Consider the following 10,468-nt stretch of genomic DNA (forward strand, 5'->3'; position numbering starts at 1 on the left):
GGCAGCCCAGTGTAACGAAAAATTGGTTCAAGTTACAGTTCCAACGCTTTTAAGCGCATTGAAACTTATAAAAATTGTTCAGAAAAATTATTTGAGTGAGCCTTGTGGCCCTAAGAAAAATTGCCCGTTCAGCGTGATTACGTGAGGTTTCAGGAGGAGGAGCAGGAGGAGGAGGAGGAATATTAGACACAGATTGATGAAGCAGAAATGTCCCCGTTTTGGATGGTGAGAGAGAACGTAGCTTCCATCCGCGGGTGCAGCCTACGTATTGCTTACGTATCGCTGCTGTCCGCTGGTGGAGAACAGAAGTCTGGGGAAATCCAGGCTTTGTTCATCTTGATGAGTGTTAGCCTGTCGGCACTGTCGGTTGACAAGCGGCTACGCTTATCTGTGATGATTCCCCCAGCCGCACTAAACACCCTCTCCGACAAGACGCTAGCCGCAGGACAAGCAAGCACCTCCAGGGCATACAGCGCTAGTTCAGGCCACGTGTCCAGCTTCGACACCCAGTAGTTGTAGGGGGCAGAGGCGTCACCAAGGATGGTCGTGCGATCCGCTACGTACTCCCTCACCATCCTTTTACAGTGCTCCCGCCGACTCAGCCGTGACTGGGGAGCGGTGACACAGTCTTGGTGGGGAGCCATAAAGCTGGCCAGGCCCTTAAAGACTGTTGCACTGCCTGGGATGTACATGCTGCTCGATCTACGCACATCCCCTGCTACCTTGCCCTCAGTACTGCGCCTTCTGCCACTAGCGCTGTCGGCTGGGAATTTTACCATCAGCTTGTCCGCAAGGGTCCTGTGGTATAGCAACACTCTCGAACCCCTTTCCTCTTCGGGAATCAGAGTGGGCAGGTTCTCCTTATACCGTGGATCGAGCAGTGTGTACACCCAGTAATCCGTCGTGGCCAGAATGCGTGCAACGCGAGGGTCACGAGAAAGGCATCCTAACATGAAGTCAGCCATGTGTGCCAGGGTACCTGTACGCAACACATGGCTGTCTTCACTAGGAAGATCACTTTCAGGATCCTCCTCCTCCTCCTCCTCCTCCTCAGGCCATACACGCTGAAAGGATGACAGGCAATCAGCCGGTGTACCGTCAGCAGCGGCCCAAGCTGTCTCTTCCCCCTCCTCCTCATCCTCCTCATGCTCCTCCTCCTCCTCCTGTACGCGCTGAGAAATAGACAGGAGGGTGCCCTGACTATCCAGCGGCATACTGTCTTCCCCCGCCCCCGTTTCCGAGCGCAAAGCAGCTGCCTTTATGGTTTGCAGGGAATTTCTCAAGATGCATAGCAGAGGAATGGTGACGCTAATGATTGTAGCATCGCCGCTCACCACCTGGGTAGACTCCTCAAAATTACCAAGGACATGGCAGATGTCTGCCAACCAGGCCCACTCTTCTGAAAGGAATTGAGGAGGCTGACTCCCACTGCGCCGCCCATGTTGGAGTTTGTATTCGACTATAGCTCTACGTTGTTCATAGAGCCTGGCCAACATGTGGAGCGTAGAGTTCCACCGTGTGTGCACGTCGCACAGCAGTCGGTGCACTGGCAGCTTAAAGTGATGTTGCAGGGTGCGCAGGGTGGCAGCGTCCGTGTGGGACTTGCGAAAATGTGCGCAGAGCCGGCGCGCCTTTACGAGCAGGTCGGACAAGCGTGGGTAGCTTTTCAGAAACCGCTGAACCACCAAATTAAAGACGTGGGCCAGGCATGGCACGTGCGTGAGGCTGCCGAGCTGCAGAGCCGCCACCAGGTTATGGCCGTTGTCACACACGACCATGCCCGGTTGGAGGCTCAGCGGCGCAAGCCAGCGGTCGGTCTGCTGTGTCAGACCCTGCAGCAGTTCGTGGGCCGTGTGCCTCTTATCGCCTAAGCTGAGTAGTTTCAGCACGGCCTGCTGACGCTTGCCCACCGCTGTGCTGCCACACCGCGCGACACCGACTGCTGGCGACATGCTGCTGCTAACACATCTTGATTGCGAGACAGAGGAGGAGGAGGAGGAGGAGGAGGGTGCTTTAGTGGAGGAAGCATACACCTCCGCAGATACCACCACCGAGCTGGGGCCCGCAATTCTGGGGGTGGGTAGGACATGAGCGGTCCCAGGCTCTGACTCTGTCCCAGCCTCCACTAAATTCACCCAATGTGCCGTCAGGGAGATGTAGTGGCCCTGCCCGCCTGTGCTTGTCCACGTGTCCGTAGTTAAGTGGACCGTGGCAGTAACCGCGTTGGTGAGGGCGCGTACAATGTTGCGGGAGACGTGGTCGTGCAGGGCTGGGACGGCACATCGGGAAAAGTAGTGGCGACTGGGAACTGAGTAGCACGGGGCCGCCGCCTCCATGATACTTTTGAAGGACTCCGTTTCCACAACCCTATACGGCAGCATCTCAAGGCTGATGAATTTTGCTATGCGGACGGTTAATGTTTGAGCGTGCGGGTGCGTGGCGGCGTACTTGCGCTTGCGCTCCAACAGTTGCGCAAGCGACGGCTGGACGGTGCGCTGAACTACACTGCTGGATGGGGCCGAGGACAGCGGAGGTGAGGGTATGGGTGCAGGCCAGGAGACGGTAGTGCCTGTGTCCTGAGAGGGGGGTTGCATCTCAGTGGCAGGTTGGGGCACAGGGGGAGAGGCAGGGGTGCAAACCGGAGGCGCTGAACGGCCTTCGTCCCACCTTGCGGGGTGCTTGGCCATCATATGTCTGCGCATGGTGGTGGCGGTGAGGCTGTTGGTGTTGGCTCCCCGGCTGAGCTTTGCGCGACAAAGGTTGCACACCACTGTTCGTCGGTCGTCAGGCGTCTCTGTGAAAAACTGCCAGACCTTAGAGCACCTCGGCCTCTGCAGGGTGGCATGGCGCGAGGGGGCACTTTGGGAAATACTTGGTGGATTATTCGGTCTGGCCCTGCCTCTACCCCTGGCCACCGCACTGCCTCTTGCAACCTGCCCTGCTGATGCCCTTGACTCCCCCTCTGAAGACCTGTCCTCCTGAGTAAGCGTTGCACACCAGGTGGGGTCAGTCACCTCATCATCCTGCTGCTCTTCCTCCGAATCCTCTGTGCGCTGCTCCCTCGGACTTACTGCCCTTACTACTACCTCACTGCAAGACAACTGTGTCTGATCGTCATCGTCCTCCTCACCCACAGAAAGTTGTTGAGACAGTTGGCGGAAGTCCCCAGCCTCTTCCCCCGGACCCCGGGAACTTTCGAATGGTTGGGCATCAGTGACGATAAACTCCTCTGGTGGGAGAGGAACCGCTGCTGCCCAATCTAAGCAGGGGCCCGAGAACAGTTCCTGGGAGTGTTCCCGCTCCTGAGCAGGTGTTATTGTAGTGGAGTGAGGAGGCTGGGAGGAAGGAGGAGCAGCAGACAGAGGATTCGGATTGGCAGCAGTGGACGGCGCAGAACTGCGGGTAGACGATAGGTTGCTCGAAGCACTTTCTGCCATCCAGGACAGGACCTGCTCACACTGCTCATTTTCTAATAACCGTCTCCCGCGTGGACCCATTAATTGGGCGATGAATGTGGGGACACCAGAAACGTGCCTCTCTCCTAATCGCGCAGCAGTCGGCTGCGACACACCTGGATCAGGAGCTTGGCCTGTGCCCACACCCTGACTTGGCCCTCCGCGTCCTCGGCCGCGTCCACGTCCTCTAGGCCTACCCCTACCCCTCAGCATGCTGTATTACCAGTGATTTGATTTCACAGGCAGCTAATAAATTGGCGCAAGACTGCAGGCCAAATATAATTTTTTCCCTTTTTTGAAAACGAAAGGCCCCACTGCCTCTAGTGAATGAATAATCTAAGTTTAATAACTGTGCTGTTTTCCTGCTAATGTGTCACAGAACGTGAGGGTAGCAGAGTTATTAACTGTGGCAGAGCAGGTATTTTTTTTCCCAATTAAGGAAAGCAAATGGCGAAGCCAGGAGTAAAACGTAGCTGGGTGCGTATGATTTTTACAGGTTGCACACGCAGCCGACACGTGTCCACCGGCGTTAGTACGGACAGAGGCAGGACAAATAGAATTATTTTCCGGTTTTTTTGCACCAAAAGGCAGCACTGCGTATATTCTATGAACATGAGAAGTTTAATAACTGTGCTGTTTTCCTGCTAATGTGTCACAGAACGTGAGGGTAGCAGAGTTATTAACTGTGGCAGAGCAGGTATTTTTTTTCCCAATTAAGGAAAGCAAATGGCGAAGCCAGGAGTAAAACGTAGCTGGGTGCGTATGATTTTTACAGGTTGCACACGCAGCCGACACGTGTCCACCGGCGTTAGTACGGACAGAGGCAGGACAAATAGAATTATTTTCCGTTTTTTTTGCACCAAAAGGCAGCACTGCGTATATTCTATGAACATGAGAAGTTTAATAACTGTGCTGTTTTCCTGCTAATGTGTCACAGAACGTGAGGGTAGCAGAGTTATTAACTGTGGCAGAGCAGGTATTTTTTTTCCCAATTAAGGAAAGCAAATGGCGAAGCCAGGAGTAAAACGTAGCTGGGTGCGTATGATTTTTACAGGTTGCACACGCAGCCGACACGTGTCCACCGGCGTTAGTACGGACAGAGGCAGGACAAATAGAATTATTTTCACTTGTTTTACAAGCAAAAGGCAGCACTGCGTATATTCAATGAATAATAACTGTGTTGTGGCCCTGCCTATACAATTCTTTCCCTGCAGTATCAATGGAGGGTGGAATGCTCTGCAGAGGCGATTTTGAGAAGCAAAAAAAAATGCAGCACAGCTAACAGCAGCCTGGACAGTACTGCACACGGATAAATATGGCCCTAGAAAGGACCGTTGAGGTTCTTGAAGGCTACACTCACTCCTAACACTCTCCCTGCCTATGCAGCACTTCTGTCCCTAATGCCGGGTGCAACGCTCTGCAGAGCCGATTTTGAGGAAAAAAAAATGGCACTGCTAACAGCAGCCAACACACAGCTATCAGTGGCCCTAATAAGGACCTTTGGGGGGTCTTGAAGCCTACACTAACTACCAATTCTTTCCCTACAGCAGCTCCGGTACAAACAGCACTGTCCCTCACTAACTCACACGGCATCTGAGCCGAACCGCGGGAGGGGCCGACTTTTATGTTCGGGTGACACCTGATCTTCCCAGCCACTCACAGCAGGGGGGTGGTATAGGGCTTGAACGTCACAGGGGGAAGTTGTAATGCCTTCCCTGTCTTTCAATTGGCCAAAAAAAGCGCGCTAACGTCTCAGGGAAGGAAGTGAAAGTAACCAGAACACCGCATGGTGTTCGTTACGAATAACGAACATCCCGAACACCCTAATATTCGCACGAATATCAAGCTCGGAAGAACACGTTCGCTCATCTCTATTCTCTACTGTCTGTATTTAAAGTCCCCTATAGTTCCTATCTCAAAGGAGGTGCCGCTACGTGTTTAGGAGATTATATCATAGAATGGTATCGTTGGAAGGGACCTCCAAGCTCATTGGGTCCAACCCTCTGCTCAATGCAGGTTTCACTAAATCACCCATTTGTCCAGCCTTTGTTTGAACACTTCCATTGAAGGAGAACTCACCACCTCCTGTGGTAACCTGTTGATCACCCCCACTGACCGAAAGTTTTTTCTAATATCTAATTTGTGTCTCCTCCCTTTCAGTTTCATCCCATTGCTTCTAGTCTTTCCTTGTACAAGTGAGAATAGGGCTGATCCCTCTGCACTGTGACAGCCCTTCAGATATTTGTAGACAGCTATTAGGCCTTCTTTTTTGCAAGCTAAACATTCCCAGATCCTTTAACAATTCCTCATAGGACATGTTTTGCAGACAGCTTACCATCTTGGTAACTCTTCTCTGAACTTGCTCCAGTTTGTCTATGTCTTTTTTAAAGCGGGGTGCCCAGAACTGGACACAGTATTCTAGATGAGGTCTGACTAAGGAAGAGTAGAGAGGGATAATTACCTTACGTGATCTAGACTCTATGCTTCTCTTAATGCATCCCAGAATTCTGTTTGCCTTTTTGGCTGCTGCATCACATTGTTGACTCATGTTCAGTCTATGGTCTATTAGTATACCCAAATCTTTTTCACATGTGCTGCTGCTTAGCCCAATTCCTCCCATTCTGTATGTGCCTTTTTCATTTTTCTTGCCCAGATGTAGGACTTTGCATTTCTCCTTGTTAAATACCATTCTGTTAGTCGCCGCCCACTTTTCAAGTTTTTCTAGATCTTTTTGAATACTGTCTTTCTCTTCCCTACTGTTAGCTATTCCTCCTAGCTTTGTGTTGTCTGCAAACTTGAGCAGCTTTTCCATCAATTCCCTCCTCCGTTTATAAAAATGTTGAACAACACTGGGCCTAGGACAGAGCCTTGTGGTATCCCACTCGATACATTCTTCCACTTGGATGTGCAGCCATTTCTGACCACTCTTTGAGTTCGATCACTCAGCCAGTTGTAAATCCAACAGTTGCCTTGTCAATATCATATTCGGTCCTTTTTTCAATACGTATGCTATGAGATACTTTGTCAAATCCTTTACTAAAGTCAAGATATACTATATCCAACACATTTCCCTGATCAACCCAGTCTGTGATTGTCTCATAGAAGGAAATTAGATTTCTCTGGCATGACTTGTTTGTTACAAACCCATCCTGGCTCTGCTGAATTACCCCATTTGTATCCAAGTACTTGCAAACATGCTGTTTAATAATTTGTTCAAAGATATTTCCTGGTATAGAAGTCAGGCTCACAGGCCTGTAGTTAGGTGTGGATAGCCCTGTTTTGTGTATATAGTGTGAACAGTGTCATGTTCCGTATGTCTGTGCAGTTGGATAGACATGAGGAATGAACAGTCCTGTTCTATGTGGTTGTATGTCTGGCATACTAACCCTAGTGCTTTGCTGTGTGATTTGTTTTCTCTGTGCCAGTCTGTTCTAGTTCAGCGTATTAACCCTTGAGGAATAGTCAGGACCAAGGTTCCTTCGTGGTGCCACCTTTATCGAGGCGATCACCTTGCTTATTAGGTAGGCTCCTGCCATTCTCCCTGCAACTTTGGGGCAATTATCTTGCAAGGGACCCACAAGACAACAAGACGCCTTGATCGAGGCTTGCTGGCTTAAGTATTTTGGCCAGTATATGAACCAATACCTCGTATTTTTATAGCTATAATGTCTACTTATGTGTACAGGTATGCATGGCGAGTGTGTGTCGTCAGTCGGTTCCTGTTTGTGTCTTGGTCTCGTCATGTGGGCCCAGTGTTTGTTTGCCCCCACGAACGTAACAATTTGCCCTTTTCCAATCTTCCTGGACTTCTTCTGTTCTCCAGGAATTTTCAAAGATTATGGCGAGTGGTTCAGCAATTACCTCCGCTGATTCCTTTAGTATCCTAGGATGTTATTCATCTGGAACTTGAGACTTGAATTCATTTAGGTTAGCTAAGTGTTCCCTCACCATCTCTCTGCTTTTAGATAGCCTGCATTCTTTTATTTCCCCAATAGCACAGGGAAGATCAGTTAATGTTCCATCTACTTTCTGAGAAAAAACAGATACAAAATAGGAATTTTAAAGTTCAGCCTTTTCAACATCATTCTTAACCAATTCCCCATTTTCATCTTGTAAGCATCAAATAGCATTTTTGACTTTTCTTTGGCTTTTGACATACCTCCAAAAATCCTTTTTTATTGCTTTTGGCCTCTGTTGCAAGCCTCAACTCACTAGTATTTTTAGCTTTTTTGACACTTGCCCTACAGTTTCTGCAGACCACATTATATTCTTCTTTAGATATTCCCCCCTCTTTCCATTTGATAAACATATTTGTCTTAGTTTTAACATATGTGCAAGCTCTGTGTTCATCCATCCTGGTTTCTTTAAATGCTTCCCATTCTTCTTTCTTTTAGGAATTGTTAACAATTGTGCTTTGGGAATCTAATTTCGCAATATTTCCCAACCTTCTTGGACATTTCTGTCCTTAAGAACATCCAGCCATTGGATTCTTCCTATCCTCTTTCTGAGTTCATTAAATCTGCCTTTCTGAAATCCAACCTTGAGGTCTGAGTTTTATCAGGTCTTCCTCCTCTTTTTATCCAAAATTCAAGGATAGCATGATCACTGCCTCCTAAGGTCCCAGCCACCCTTACTTCCTCAACCATTCTCTCCCTGTTGGTAAAAATTAGGTCCAAGATAGCAGATCCCCTTGTTTTCTCTTCTACTTTTTGGAAAATAAAGTTGTCAGCAAGAGCAAAAAAGAATTTGTTGGATCCATTACTTTTACCTGAGAGAGATTCCCAACAAATGTCTGAATAGTTAAAATCTCCCATAATCACTATGTCATGCTTTTTTGAGAGCTTGGCCATCTGATGTAGAAAGAGTTCATCAATATCTTCTGCTTCTCCAGGCGGCCTTTAGTAAATGCCTACAATGGTGTCCTTTCTGTTGTTCTCTCCTTGTTTTCTTACCCAAACAGTTTCTACAGAACTCCCATGCTCTCAAGCTTGAATCTCTATGGAGATTAATGTTTTCCTAACATACAACACAACCACCTCCCTTTTTTAGGTTTAATTCTTATAAATAAGTTGTATCCTTCAAGCCTTGTGTTCCAATCATGTGTATCATTCCACCAAATTTCCGTGATGCCTATGACATCATATTTCTCTTCCTATTAGGAGCTCCAATTCTCCTTATTTATCTAGTCCTAGTTTAGAAATATATATTGGCAGCAATTACTCTCATAATGGTCAATGTGTTAGAAAGAATTCAGACAAAAAACAAAGAACCTTACATTTTTAATATTTTTTTATTGCAATAGCAATAAGCAACATTATAATTTAAAATATTACTGGCCGTTTAATGAGTTAATCAAGTGTCACAGTGACTCTCAGGTCAGGCTTTATGGTCCACCCAATATTGTCCTATGATGCTTGATATAGACCTTACCAAAGGTCGAAATGCCACAGCTGTCTTTTATATAAAGGAATAAAGTGTTTACTGCATCGTCTCATGCTGCTGTGGATCTTCTATTTTCTTATTGTCCTATGATGAAAATCACAGGATTTAAAAATCCAGAGGAAGGCAAAAACTTCCTAAAGAGTTATTCCTTTCCTGACCCCAGATGGGGTGATCAAATATCACCCTGGATATAATCTGTCCTGCTGCATATTGCTGTATATGTTTTTATAAGCTGAGGGAAACTGACGCTGTAAAGAAAAAGCCATATACAATCTGCTCCTAAGACCTTACAATCTAAGATGCATAGATACCCTGCTCCTAAGAGCTTACAATCGAATTATACAATAGAAACTCTGCTCCTAATTGCTTATAACCTAATACACAAGAGCTTAAACGTTCTAGAACAGTAGATATTCTACTAATGGCTGCCTAGATAGCTGTTGGCCAAACAGTCAGCAGACAGCTATACCTCCCGACTTCCCCATACATATGCAGACTCAGCCATGTGTTTTCAGTGGGGAAAAGAACAGCTGCAACACAAGTGTGATAGAGATTTATCTCCTTCTGCAGCAAAGGATTGGGCATGTTGAAAACCAGAGAGAAGATGCAAAGAGCAGCTGATGCTCCGGAAGACTTAGTGTGACCATGTTTTATATGGTCTTCCCATTCTTCTGAGAGGGCGCCATATATTATCACATGTCCTTCAGAGACAACAACTTCCACTAGTGATGCATTGATGGTTGATCGCTGGGACTTTAGTCGGCTGGCTGGGTTCACACATGGCAAATTTTGTGCTTTTTAAGGGCTCGGTCACACGGGCGTGTTTACGCACATTTATTCGCGCGTAAAAACGTTCACACTGCGTGCGTTAAAAAAAGTGTGACCACCAAAGATAGAACATATGGGTGGCAATGGACGTGGTCACGCATTTTTTTTAACGTACGCAGTGCAAATGTTTTTACGCTCAAATAAATGTGCGTAAAAATGCCCATGTGACTGAGCCCTGAAGAGGCAAAAATGTAGTGCTCAAAACAGCACTTTTTCATAGAATCAGGTTGAGAACTCAGCATCAGTAAACATCCCTCTCGCCCATCCCCTTTCCCACACACACATGTTAAAAACGAGTCATTGCAAAATGGGAATACTTTCCCAAGGGATTTGGCTTAAATAAAGTAAATCGGCAGGGCTAAATAACATTCAGATCTGCCAAATGACTATGAAACCCCGTATCAGACCCAAGTATATTTACCCTCTTCTCTCTCAACTCGTGTTGATCAGCTGCACTTGTTTCTGCTGGCATCCAGATTCAGGATATTGTATGCACATCCACGCACTTAATTCTGATACTGAATGGGGTCAGAAATCAGTGCATCAGTACCCAAATCTAAACAAGAGCTGGGTGCAGGGAATGTAATAATACAGGCCACTGATATTAAAGGGGTTGTCTCGCGAAAGCAAGTGGGGTTATACACTTCTGTATGGCCATATTAATGCACTTTGTAATGTACATCGTGCATTAAATATGAGCCATACAGAAGTTATTCACTTACCTGCTCCGTTGCTGGCGTCCC

This window comes from Eleutherodactylus coqui, chromosome 3 (assembly GCF_035609145.1).
Source record: "Eleutherodactylus coqui strain aEleCoq1 chromosome 3, aEleCoq1.hap1, whole genome shotgun sequence".
Lineage (NCBI taxonomy): Eukaryota > Metazoa > Chordata > Amphibia > Anura > Eleutherodactylidae > Eleutherodactylus > Eleutherodactylus coqui.